We start from the raw sequence: 13543 nt of genomic DNA, 5'->3' as shown, positions 1-13543 counted from the left end.
TATTCAACTCCCAGTTCTGAGGGAGTAACAGGATGACGGGAAACAGCAAGTGCCTCTAGGTCCTCTGGCCAGTCTCAGCATCTAACCCATAACTTAAAGATATTCAAATGGGCTGGAGAAGCCAACAATTTAAAGCTAGCAAAGACAAATCATGAGAATGATCCAGGCTGACGAGGAACCATAGCTATAGGAACCATGGGGGCCCCAACTGAAGGAGCCATAGGAAAGACAAGTCCATAGAAAAGTGGAAATGATCAAGATACACATGTCATGGTCGTTAGAGAAGATCCATACATGCTCTCCAGAAGCAGCTCTCCCATATGCCCTGTACTACAAGGAATATGTATCAAGAGCCAGCCTCTGAAATCCAATCTTCTGAATACACACTGTTACACTAACAGTAATGAGTTACTCTGTAGCAGGTGCTGTTGCTTTCTATGCTCCGAACTCTACATCTTCTTCACAACTCTATATGGCAATGCTGTGCTAGATGTATATATTTACATAAAGTTGGCCAGTATCATGTATCCCCTAATCAAATTAACTGAAAACCCCCAAACCTTGCTGTATGGATCCTGGTAGCTAAACTCTTAACTTTACTCCCCACCTACTGACATCCCTTGCTATTGATTTGAGGAATAAATATCAGCACATTTGGACTATAAACTAGTGGAAGGAACTTGCTCATGGATATGTTGTCTCCCATGTGATGACTGAGACAGTACAGAAGCCACTCGTGCAAACTCTTAGAATTAATAATTGTAGTGGGGAAAATTGTACCTTTACAAGGTATTTTGGAAAGCCTGGACAATGGAGTTCAGAGAAGTATACTAGGACCTTCCCCACCTGCTACTCTAATGCAAAAGAATCTCAAAATTCTCCTGAGCTCACTTAACACCATTAGAGCCCTGGGTAGAGTTTCTCCAACCTACATTCTGAGATAGAAGATTATCAGTAGGCTCATTGTAGAAAATTACATCTACTTGCATCTATGTTCTTTGAAACATCACCCCTTCTCTGTTTCTCATCCTGAAAAATCAAACACCTCTCCTTCACAGATTTGGAGGGCAAATTCAATCTCTTTAAATTACTAGTGACTTGTTCTGCCAGCCACAAATGGGAGGGAATGAAAGAATATGCATAAATGACTGTACACACTCATATGCATGCCGTAGCCAATAACCTAACTGCATTTCAGTTGGTGTAATTAATGGGATTGAGTTCTAGGCACTGTGTCCAGGCAATTGCTGGATAAGTAATTGAAATTTCTGAAAGCAGCATGCTTTTATGTAGTCACCGCAGAAAAATATGTCAAAATGCACCTACAGCCCACTGAGAAAGTAAGGCTGAAAGAGAGTTGGACTCCCTGGCTTTGGACTGCCTGGGGTAGCCCACAATGCATGTGCAGCCTCCGATTCCATCTCTGAGTGCTGCAGGGAAGACTACTCTGTAATTGGAAAATGCTTCCCAAGCAGAAAGTCTGGCTTGCTTAATAAACAGTGTATCTGAAGAAGTTCAAAAATTACCAGAAGAGAAACACAGCGTAGCATAACCATCAAGTGTTCTAGAACTGGCTAAAACGGATCTAAGCTACCGGCTGCATTTTCTCTTACAGGTCATTTAACCATGCAATTAGGTAGTTAAGTGCATGCAAAATATTTAAAATTAAGCCTGCTTCTCATCAATCCAAAGATCAAAACTTTTTTTTACTGTGGAGCAAATGATCAAATTGCCCCTTCTTCATCCCTCGTTCCTAAAGGAGTTCCGTTACTGTTTAAGAAAGAAGAAGAGAAATGGGATGTTTATCTCTACTCAGCAATTTCATGACTTCTATCAGATGGTAGAAGCAAAAATAATAAGTTGAAAGATTTCAAATGAAAAGGCTACAGAGCAGAGCGAAGGCATGATCACGTGGTTAATAATGTATTTTGCAAATGTAGGGGGGAAATTATGCATGAATACCAAATTTCCATGATAGGAAGGTGAACAGCCTGTTTAACGACTGCAGATTCAAAGCTGGAAATCACATCACTCTGAACAGGTATACAGTATTATATTCCGATGGAGAAAGGAATGCTGTATGAATGCGTCTGGCAAAAAGGTAGCAGAGGAATATTGCATCTTTAATAGGATTTTTGATTCAAATGTGCTGAGCCAAACCATTTAAAATTGCATTTGAATAGTAAATAGATAACATCATCATTTTTTTTTAAACCTGCACACTTGTGCCAGATCAACAGAGAGCCTGCAAAATAAAGACAGGAGAAGGAGGTATCAGCTCTGAATAGAAAATAAAATTAAATATGTCTTCTCAGCGATGAGGCCATCCATGTTTAACTCCATCCTTCCTCAGCAGCCCTACAAGCAGGTTCCTGAGCCAACAGAACCTCCACATCAAAGTAGCTTTTGCAAACACTGATTTAATTTGGGGAGAGTTTGGACTTGGCCTTTCCATTAAATTGCTTATTTTATTAAGCAGTTTGCATTAATAACATTTGGTACATGACATTGGGGAAAGGATTTTAGAAACCCAACCAGGAAGCAACTCCACAAGATTCAAAAGCTGTCAATTCATAAACAGGGTGCCCTGAGGAAGACGAGGGACCCATCCTAACCATCACCCTGCCAGGAGGGCCAGTTTTCTAGAATCCTCCCAATGAATTCTGACTTTTAGTCAAGTTTCTATGAAACTGAAAGTAAGTTTTATATCTGTACAGTTTCCTATCAAGATCACTTTGTAAGAAATCTTTGTGTAAAGACATGTCCTGGGGCAGGCAAGATGCCTCAGTGCCAGTGTCAAAACTGGAATTCAGATCCTCAGCACATAAGCATGGAGGATGAGGATGGCCCTTGGGAGATGGAGATAAAGAGTTCCTAGTAGAAGCTGGCTTTCTAAATCATCATTAATCTGCCAGCTCCAAGTTCACTGGGAGACCCTGCCTCAGTATATAAGAGGGAGGGGGATCAATGAAGACACCAGCAGTAATGTCTGGCCTTCACATGTATGTACACACACATGCATGTACAAACATTTGCCCCCTTACAGGAATAAGAACATGCACAAACACACAAGCGCACACACAGTGAGTGAGAGAGAAAGAGAGACAGACAGACAGACAGACAGACAGACAGACAGACAGAGACAGAGAAAAAGACAGAGAGAGAGAAAGACAGAGAAAGACAGAGAGTAATAAATATTTTTATGTCTGTATACTTTCAACTACTTTTTTTTGACTTTATGAGTCTGGGTTACTTCACTATGATGTTTTATTAATTCTTAGAGTATTTCATTCAATGTATCTTGTTCACAGTTACCTCATTCTCATCCTCTCCTCTCCTCTCAGTTCCAATCCCCTACCCACTATGTGTGTGTGTGTGTGTGTGTGTGTGTGTGTGTGTGTGTGTGTGTGTGTGTGTACAATAGACTACTTCTCCCAAAGCAGATTGGCCTGATCCTCTGGCTTTTGCAATCTTTCTGTCCATGCATAAGCCTTAAATGTAGGGCTGGTGTCCTAACTGTATTAATTGACTACTTTAGTTATCATGATTTGATATTACTGTAATGGAGAAGAGTTTAGTGAAGAAGAAAAAGTCGAAACATCTGTATCCTGACATGTCAACACAATGATCTCTCACATTCTTAGCAAACCTTCTGAAATCAGGAGTTTTTGAAATGTCATTTTTCATTAGCCTGTGGAGTATCTCACCAGGTTGCCATCTAAGTTTCTGCACGTTCTCTCACCATGTGAGAGTTCCTGCTTGCCTAAGAAGCAGGCAGATGTGTGATAGGAATCAGAGAACTGGAATAGTGCTCACAGGATGGCCTGGAGGATTTTCTTGTTGTAAAAGTCCAATGGATTTTAAAATTGCGTTTATGTCTTAAATACAAATGATTAAAGGCATGAAGCATAGCAAGAGTTATGAGAGAAAATTTTTTCAAGTTTGTTCCTCTCATCAGACACACCAGAGGAGCCTTACTTGATTTCGGTCATTCATCCTTCCAGAGTGTTAGAATGGAGGAATATATCCGAGTTAAGGTTTCCTGGCTTCATCAAGTAGTTGCAGGGCCTGTGGAGTGATGTTTTCTCTGGCCCTGATTTGTTTTAAGACTCAATTTTTTTCTGTGTGCATAATGACCACCTTCCAGGAAGTGAAAGGCAACCTTTCCATTCTAATTCAGGAATCACCACTTACACTCTTTTTAAATGTTTTCATGGTCAGCGAGATGGCTCAGAAGGCTACTAGCTGCCATGGCTGACAACCTGAGTTTGATCCCTGAAACCCACATGAGACAGGGGTCATCAGCTCTTGCAAGCTGTCCTCTGACCTCCACAAATGCACTATGGCACATGTGTGTCATATACACACAATGTTTTTCCAAGACAATTTCCTAGTGTAAGTCCCATCACTGTTTTGGATTTAAAAAACTTTTCTACGTGTAAGTTCATGATTCTGAAGTGAACTTTTTGTAATGACAAGAAAGGCATTAACACTAGTTCTTTCTAATCATACTGTGAATCAAAGGCAGATTTTATTGTTACTTCAAACTCACAGATACTGATATTTGCAATTTTGCGCTCTCTGTGAAAAAAAAATCTGTGAGTTTTGATTGGTCAACTATACTTATACTTTTGTTATTAAATCATTTTGTGTGTGTGTGTTTGGTGCATGTGGAGAAATACATATGAATACGCATGTTCAGACTGTAGGTAAACTTCAGATATCTTCTCCCAATGCTCTCTACCTTATGTTTAAAGCAGCATCTCTCCATAATCTTGGAGCTCACTAGTTGGACTGGACTCACTCAGCAGCAAAGCCCACAGGATCTTTCTGTGTCTATCTCCCTAACACTGGGACTATAGGTGCTTTCTTTTATGAAGGTGCTGAGACTCCAATTCAGGTCCTCGTGCTTGCACAGTAAGCACTTTACCAGATGAGCCATCTCGGTGACCCATTCCCATACATTTGGCAATTTCAGTTGAAGAATAAGGTCCTTTCTCATCCTGGGTGTGTCAGGACTTCAGTTATCAAACTAGGATGAGCATGCAATCCTTCTCAGGGCAATCAAGCTGGATTTATCTGAATACAGTGATTAGTCCTAAAATAATCACATGACTCAATCCTGACAATTAGAACTTATCCTAGCCATTTTCTTAACTCTCTTGGGAGACAGAAACCTTTTGTGCTCTGTACCTACAAATCCAGTTAACCCATAGCTCCAGGAGGCCATTCTAGTCCACTTCTAGAGAACCTACCCTAAGAATGAAGCTGTCATAGAAGGCAGAACTGAAAATTTAAGGCAGGCCAAAACTGGTAAATACCTGCATCTCTCCTTTTCAAAAATGTGAACTAACTGGTTTCCTTTCTCTTAAAGTCATTTGAGTTGATTTTCTGCCACTAGTGACTAAATGGGCCTTTATATAGGATTTAATTGCAATCACAGAGACCTACACTTATTCTATTTAAAACTGATAATTGGTCTGCTCATACCACCTACTCCTCCACAAGATATAGTACACACAGACAGAGAAAGAAAAGAACTCCCCAAATAGTACTGCTTACCTCTTTTTATAGACACGATGCTCAAAATATCCTGGCCCACCAAGTACCAGCTGCTATAGCCACTCAGCTAGTTCAGAAACCTGATGACCTTCCAGCAGAATTAATCCTTCAGATCTTAAAATATATATATCCTTCAGGCACTAGCACTTGCAATCTCAGGAGTTCATCAAGTCACTGATTTCTATTTCAGTAGGTTGTGACCCCATCTGACCCCAGAATCAGAACCTATAAGAGTAAGTCTCAGGAATCCTTATTATGAATGTTTTAACCTGGATCAATTGCCTTCAGCCAATTCAAATTGCTGTAGCAGAATGCTTATAAACCACAGTGATTTCTTCTCAAAGTTGTGCAAACTAGGAACTATGAGATAAACATAATCAGAGTCTGGCAATGGCTCTCGTCCTAGTTCATACAAGTCCATCTTCTCCCCATGTCCATGTATGAGTAGAACAATGAGTATTTTCTTCAGGGTCTCAAGGGGACACTAATTTCATTGAGTGCAGAAGTGTAAGACTATAATCCCAGTGGTGAGACACTGGAGTAGGGAGATCATGTGTTCCAAGAAAACTACAGATGCATAGAAAGATCTTCCTTCAAAACACACAAAAAGGACACTATCTCAGTTCATAAGCACTCCAACCTCGTGATTTAACCACAACTTAAAGTCTTCAAATCCAACCACCATAACATTAGGGATTAGGGAGTCTCTCTCATTTTTAGGGAAAAGAACACAAGTGCAGTCTATAAGAGACCAGTAAAGACTTTTGATGGGTGTGAGGTGTCTAGCCCAACATGAAATCTCTGACTTCTCATCCCATTTCCCAGTTACCAGATGAGCCTCAATGATTGGACCTCATCTTTGCTTCCATCTAATCAAACAAGACTTTCTAATCCCTAAATTCCTTTTGATCTCTGACTCAACAAACAAGTAAGTTTCATTCACAAACAATTAAAAAAAAAAGAAACCCACACTCTGAAGGTAAATCTCATTAACTCAGGCCTGCAGCAGTGGTCAGCAGATCAGTAAAGCCCTTATGCTTTCTCTGACATTTCTACTTTCAGCACTTAAAGGCTGGTTATTTAAAGTCTCTCTGGGGCCTGGAGACATAGCTAAGCAAGAGGGAGAACTGCTTCAGTACCAGCATCCACATCTGGTGAAACATAACCACCTATCACTCCAGCTACAGAGGATCCAAGGTCTCTGACATCTTCATATTCACATGCACACACAGTCTCACACACACACACACACACACACACACACACACAGGGGTTGGGGGAGGCAGGCAGGCATGTGATTAGAAGTAAGATGAATCTTTAACATTTGAATAAATAAAATGAAGTCTCTCGTTAGTTGATAATTTTTATCAAGTATCCCAACATTGAGATGGGGAATCAGAAAAACTCTTGTCATCAAACTCACTACTGGATTCAACTCTGGAGCCAAAGCTCCCCTGGTGTCAGTGGCCACGTGCAATGCATCAGAGTGAATTTCAATAACCACCTACTGAGCACAAACCACGGTCAGTTTAATAGAGATATTCATTGGACCAAAACCATAACACATCTTCAATCATCTCTAATCTGAAATAAGAGGTATTAAACCTGAGCTCACCTAAGTAAACCATTGAAGGAAACGGGTACTGTTTAACTCAGAAGGCCAAGATCACTGAGCCCTGGACACTCACAGACAACAGGGTCAGGATCCTTCAGAGGACTAAGAGATTATTTATGTCTAGACTTATAGACCAGAGACTGAAAAGCTGAACACCTACAGGGATAGAGCTCATACCGGATGATCGCAGAGGAAGCGGGAGTTTTAAGCTATTCCAGTTGGGGCATGTTTTTTTATTAGTCCCACATGACACATGAGTTATGGTGCTAGAAAACCATGCTGCTACAGCAGTGTGCATTCTTCAGTTCCCCATGGAGGTGATGTCATTCTCAAGCAGAAATTGTTTTTCAGGGAATGCAGAATCCTTAGATACTATAGTACTTTGTGGTTCTCTAACACCAATGCACAGGGACAAAAGTAGATGGATTAAGGAAGTCAAAGAGACCATGAAAACTGGGCCCAAAAATTCATTAGGAGAATGATATTCACTAACACATTGAGAATCATAAGGAAGCTAGAAATTTTAGGAATCACATACAGGAATGATGGCACGTGCCCATCATCACAGCACCAGGGAAACTGAGGCAGGAAGGCTGCAAATTTGAGGCCACCTGGAGCTACACAGTAAGAGAATCTAAATTAGTGGTTCCCAACCTGTGAGTTGCAACCTCTTTGGTATCAATCGACCTGTTCACGGGGTTGCCTAAGACCATCATAAAGCACAGTTATTTGCATTACTACTCATAACAATAGCAAAATTACAGTTACAGAGTAGCAATGAAGATACTTTTGTGATTGGGGGGGGGGGGTTACCACAACATGAGGAACTCTACTAAAGGGTCGCAGCACTAGGAAGGTTGAGAACCACTGGTGTGTAAATAAATGTTTACACACCAGTGGTAATGTTTTCTTTTTCATTCCAACTGATTTGTGGCTGTATGAAAATATGATATGTTCATATATCTCAAAAGCAATCATAAACCTAGATATGAAAACATTTTCCAAATTTTATTAGCTATTTTTGTTGTATTTTTTTCCTAATCAGCAAGAGCTCCATGCAGATCAAATTATATTTCCAAGGTCACGTGGCTTGCCAGCTGCCAAGAGACAGACAGTCTTCTCAGTGGAAATATGAAAGAATTGTTATGTCCTTGGAGCATTTGGTGGCCTCTAATTAGTTCAATTAGACACAGAGCAAATCATTTTTCATACATTAATCCTTTAACAAAATTGTACATCATTTAATCCAAAAGTGGACTCCTTTGCCCACTGCCAAATTTGAGAAATGCTTTTCTATCTATCCAATATTAACAAGGTGTCAATAATCTATAAAAGGGAAACCTTAATCACCCTGCAGCTATTTTTAAAGAACCGAACAATCATCACATGGAAAGTTCTCGGTGATACATGGAGGCTTTAAAAGATGGGCTTTTCAAAATAGCTAGCCTAGTTCCTGCATAAGCAGAGATTTGTTTATTCTGCTTATCTCAAACCACAGTGAACATTGTCCCTGTCTCTAAATGGTCAGACTCCTGCCTCTGGAATCTTAATTCTGCCTTAGTGAGATAACACCAAAAAGTTACCAACCATGTTTACTGAGCTAGCTCTCCTCACACAAAAGGATGCTAAATATTTGATAGTAATCTCCCTTTCTTTGAATTAACATGAGCACCAATCTAAAACAGCACATGGTGAACAAAAATTTTATTTTAATTGCATTTCCCATGCTTCTCTCCCCTTCATATAAATTCCAAGGATAAAAATTAAAGTCAGCTCTAAAACTATGTCTTTCCTCCTCTCTAAGTGACATGAAGACATTAGTTTTGCCTTAATCACTTTCGTTTGAACAGCTTGGGAAGGCTCAGCATGAATTTTTTATGTGTGGAATACAGTCCTCCACCTACTCGCCCCTTCCTGCTGTGCTCTGTCTTCCTCGACTTCGCACCATCTATTTCCTTCTAGGTCTTTGGCATTTTTCTATGGCACTTGGACCCCAAGCGTGCTAGGACAAAAACCACGTGTACACTCAGCCATCCCGTAGGCATGAAGGGAATGAGGTGTCACAGTCTTTCTCCAGGGGCTGGGCTGAAGGAAGCTCTGAACAAGCCTGGGGAACATTTTCATTTGCAAGATGGGTGGGAACTACGTTATTTGCTGTCTGTGCTCACCTGGAGAAGCTAAGTTCAGAAATTAAAATTTAATGAAGAATCAAGTTTGAAATTCTGCACCAGTGCACAATGCTTATAAATACACTACAGCGATGCTACCCGAGTATTATAAATAATACATGTAATGTTGATTAAAATTTTGATGTAAATTTCTAAAAACTTTATTAAAGTTGTAAAATAACTGACACGTGTTGTTTATAGTGGGCTGACAACTTAATTAATCAACTGCAGGCACCCCTGAAATGCAGATGAGAAGTATATATTCTCCGCTTTCATTTTCATCCCTGAAGAATGAGCCAGAAAATACAAAATTATCTCCCTTTCAAAACACCAAATTATCTCTCTTTCAAAACAGTCTGAGTATTAATTGTGAAGCATGACAGCACATAGTCTTTGCCCAGACTAATAATTAATCTGGAAAATACAAATCTTGACATTCAAGTGGTGGCAAACGAAAGCATTGGCTGCGGGGCATTTGTTCACACTCAGTCTGCAAACGAGCCCTGTTGTCTTGGTGCAGAGAAAATTTTCAATTTTCAGGTCGCTAAACAATTTAATTCTTTATTAGAGATAAAAAATTAAATACAAAAAGTGTTGCCACAGAAAATAAGATTCGTATATATACATATATATTGCACGCCGGTTATTTTGGGATTCTAGTTTAATGAGACTTATCTCTTTTTAAATGAGAAATCCCAGAACAATATTGAAAATAAATAAGATGATCGCTAAAGTAATATCTTAGATAGTCAGTCTTTTATTACTTTATTATTGCTTTTCTCTAAGAGTCTCATTGTAGATGAAACACTGTAGGAATTATAAGATACTGACTCTTAGGTCTGTGTTTGTAATCATTAATGCATGATGTTGACACTCATTCATTCGCTCAACAAACTTATTAGCTACAGGGCCCTATGGTAGGTTTCTGAAGGGTTACAAGGGTCAACCAGGTACGACTCCACAGAACTCACAGTATATCAGAAAGGATATATTGTAAGCCTGAGACTAACTCTGTAGCAAAAATCCTCCAAACAACTATACCAGTTCCACTTGACCTCTCTGTGTGTCCTTATCTACAAAGTGAGACAGTGATATTCTTTACACCATAAATATGCAATGAGGACTCAATGAGATCATTCCTGATAAACACTTAGCACTGTGTAGAATACACAGTGAGTTTTCTTCCCTCTTGCTGTGTTCATAGTGTGGTCGATGCTGCCATTCTCATCGTCACTATTGTGTGGTCATCCTCCCAGAGAATAATCCCCAAGATCTGTGAACTCCCATATACTACAGAAAATGACTCAACATTCCTAAGATCTGCACACTTTCAAGTCACCTCAGAGGCTGTGTTTTTAATTTTCTTCTAGGCTCAGCCATGTACCATACCTCCCTTAAGCCGTGACCCGATTTGATCAGGCTGCTATAACCCAGCATTGAGCACCATCAAGCAAAGCGCTTTATGTTCAATGAACATAGGGGAAGAAATGAGTAGCTGGAAGCACTCTCACTAACTAGAATGCCCTGAACTTCTTGAGGGCACACTCGACCTTAATGGAGTCTTCTGTGTGTTTGATTTAAATCTGTATAGCAGAGAGGATGGCAGGGAGAAGAGAGTGAAATGTTTTCTTAGGTAAGCAGTGAAAGTTTAAACTCTTGGTGTTATCAGACATTCTTTGACATCACAGAGTAAGCTTTTCTGCTGCATTGTCAATGTGTAGGCTTGCTTTATTCAGACACTTCTCAATGGCCTGGGTCAATTCTCCCTTGTCTTGCAAACCTTTACATTCTAGAGTGGCCACAGCAATCCTTAAACTTTAAATTTCTTTCAACCTCATAGTTTACAATAGCTACTCAAGACTGAAGGCATTTAATTCATTTTAGGCAATGGAAACATCTAGAAGAATACACTGTTGAGCTGTGCATTGGTTAGCAATTATCCTGACTTTAGCACTGTTACATACTCATACATGTGCCATCTGTCTTGCATCTACTGTGCCAATAATTTTCCCCTATAGACATGTCTCCTGATACAAGAACAGAGAATGGAATTGACCATTTTTTCCAAATTTATCTTTGGAGGAGCTTTCAATGTAATCCATCTAACTTCTGTGAGAGGTGTAAATCTTTCTGTTTCAGTAAGCTGCCCTAGAGAAATTCCTGTTGCTCCTCCTGCCACTTACTGCAAGTTACTGCAACTCCAGTATGTTGAGTATCTCCAGGATGACCCAGACTAATTTGCATGGTCTTTATTGGCTCAAATGTTCGTCCCTTCAGTATTATACTCTACTCCCTTTCGTTTGCATCAATAGACTCACAGATTCATAGCAGATGCTCAATAAACAATCCAGAATGAATGGATCTATAATTAATGAGAAAAAGAACTGAAATATATTTAATACTTCCTTATGAAAACCCTAATTAGACTGTATTCTAGTAGTCTAATTAATTCTAGTAGTCTAATTAGGCTATATTCTAGTAGTCTAGTAGTCTAAGCACACAAGTGTGTTCTTAGCAGAAATCCTTTATCTTAAATGTTCCTAAACCTGACATTCTAAATCAGTGATGACTAAATTTTACAGGGTTAATAAAGAGAGCACAAAAGGCATTTGGTCCTCTCAAGAAACATGAAAGACATGTTGAGATGTTCTATTCTGTTGTATTTACACCTTCAGCAGCAACTCTATTTAGTCACTAGTGAGTGTTGAGGTTCAGTCTAAAACCAGGTTGCCCCAGGACAAGTCTGCCCTTGGCAGAATTGAGATGGATAGTGCTTGGTATTCCCTTGTTTGAGGCTGGAGAGGACCACAAGAAGAGAGAGAAGAAAGTGGAGAGAGGATAAAGACTTCATAGATTAGGAGTCAAGAAAGCATGGCCATGAGGGCTGTCCAACTGGAGTTAAAAGGAGCCCAGATAAAACATAGTAAGTAATAACTTGAGGTTATCAATAGGAAATAGATTTTAATAGTATAGAGGGAAGATATCTGCCCAGCCTTAGTGTGAATAAAGGCTTATAAATATAAAGGTTATATGTGTCTTTTATCTGGGAACTAAATGATCAAAGGTGGGGCAGAAGCCCCAAATGGAATTAAATATCTTCAACAAGTGACAGACCTTGAATTCTCACCCTCTGACAGTCACTAGACTAATTTCTGCACCTCTTCCAGAACATCATTCAATGCAATCATCTAAACTTGCAGTCTCTGTCCATTTCCCATGTGCTTAACAATGAGGTGATTCTCCATCCTCACCCTAATAGACATAATGGTAGCCATAGTGTTACTGACTGTTCTCTTACACATGGTACACTTTCTTCTCTCAGCCACTTCTCAATTGCCTTTCTCAATCTCGCCCTTGTTTCTGCAACCTCTGAACCCCAAGGTCTTCATAGCAATCTTCAAAACTTCTTCAAATATCTCTTCAAGCTTCATAGTTCTAATACCAACTAGACAGTAAAAGGCTCCTGGTCTGGGCTCAATGTGACTGTTCCTCCCAGACTCTTGCATTTGAGCACTTGGGCCCCAGCATTGTAGGGACAGAATGTGAAGTCTAGATGAGATGAGTCAGTAGGGGTTGGTCTAATAATTTCCCACTTTCTAATCTCCCCCTGCTTTCTGATCCATGAACATGTGAAAACCTCACACCCTAAGCTCCATGCCTTTTCCCCTAGGACGGACTGCTATTCCCTGAGCCAAAATTCGCCTCTCCTTCATTAAGTTGTTTTATAAAGTTATTTCCTAACAGTCATGAGAAAAGTAATAAACACAACTGTATGATAATTATCTCCAACACCAATGCCCTAATCAATTCTGGGTTCACAAATAGTGATGTGCAGACAAGATCTCCATCCAGATATCAAATAAGCATTTCTTACTTGGGACAAACATGTCCCAAAAACATGTTTTTATAAAAACATGAACTAAACTGAACTTTTAGTCTTCATATGCCACATAATTGAAAACTCAGTTTTTTATGGTTACTCAGATCCAATTCCCTGGAACCTTCCCTGACTGCTTCTCCTATACCCATGTACTCTACTTCCAAATTCTACCTTTAGAATAAGTCCACAGCACAATCATACCTCTAAATCTCCACAGTGGTTCTTGACAATAATCTTTTGTTTGTATCTTCTTTTAAAGGCTTTGTTTATTTTTTATTTTAAGTATGTTTTGTATATATGTGAATTATGTGTGTATTG

The sequence above is a fragment of the Mastomys coucha genome, unplaced genomic scaffold (genome assembly GCF_008632895.1).
Source record: "Mastomys coucha isolate ucsf_1 unplaced genomic scaffold, UCSF_Mcou_1 pScaffold22, whole genome shotgun sequence".
In the NCBI taxonomy this organism is placed as follows: domain Eukaryota; kingdom Metazoa; phylum Chordata; class Mammalia; order Rodentia; family Muridae; genus Mastomys; species Mastomys coucha.
This window is presented reverse-complemented; position numbering follows the sequence as displayed.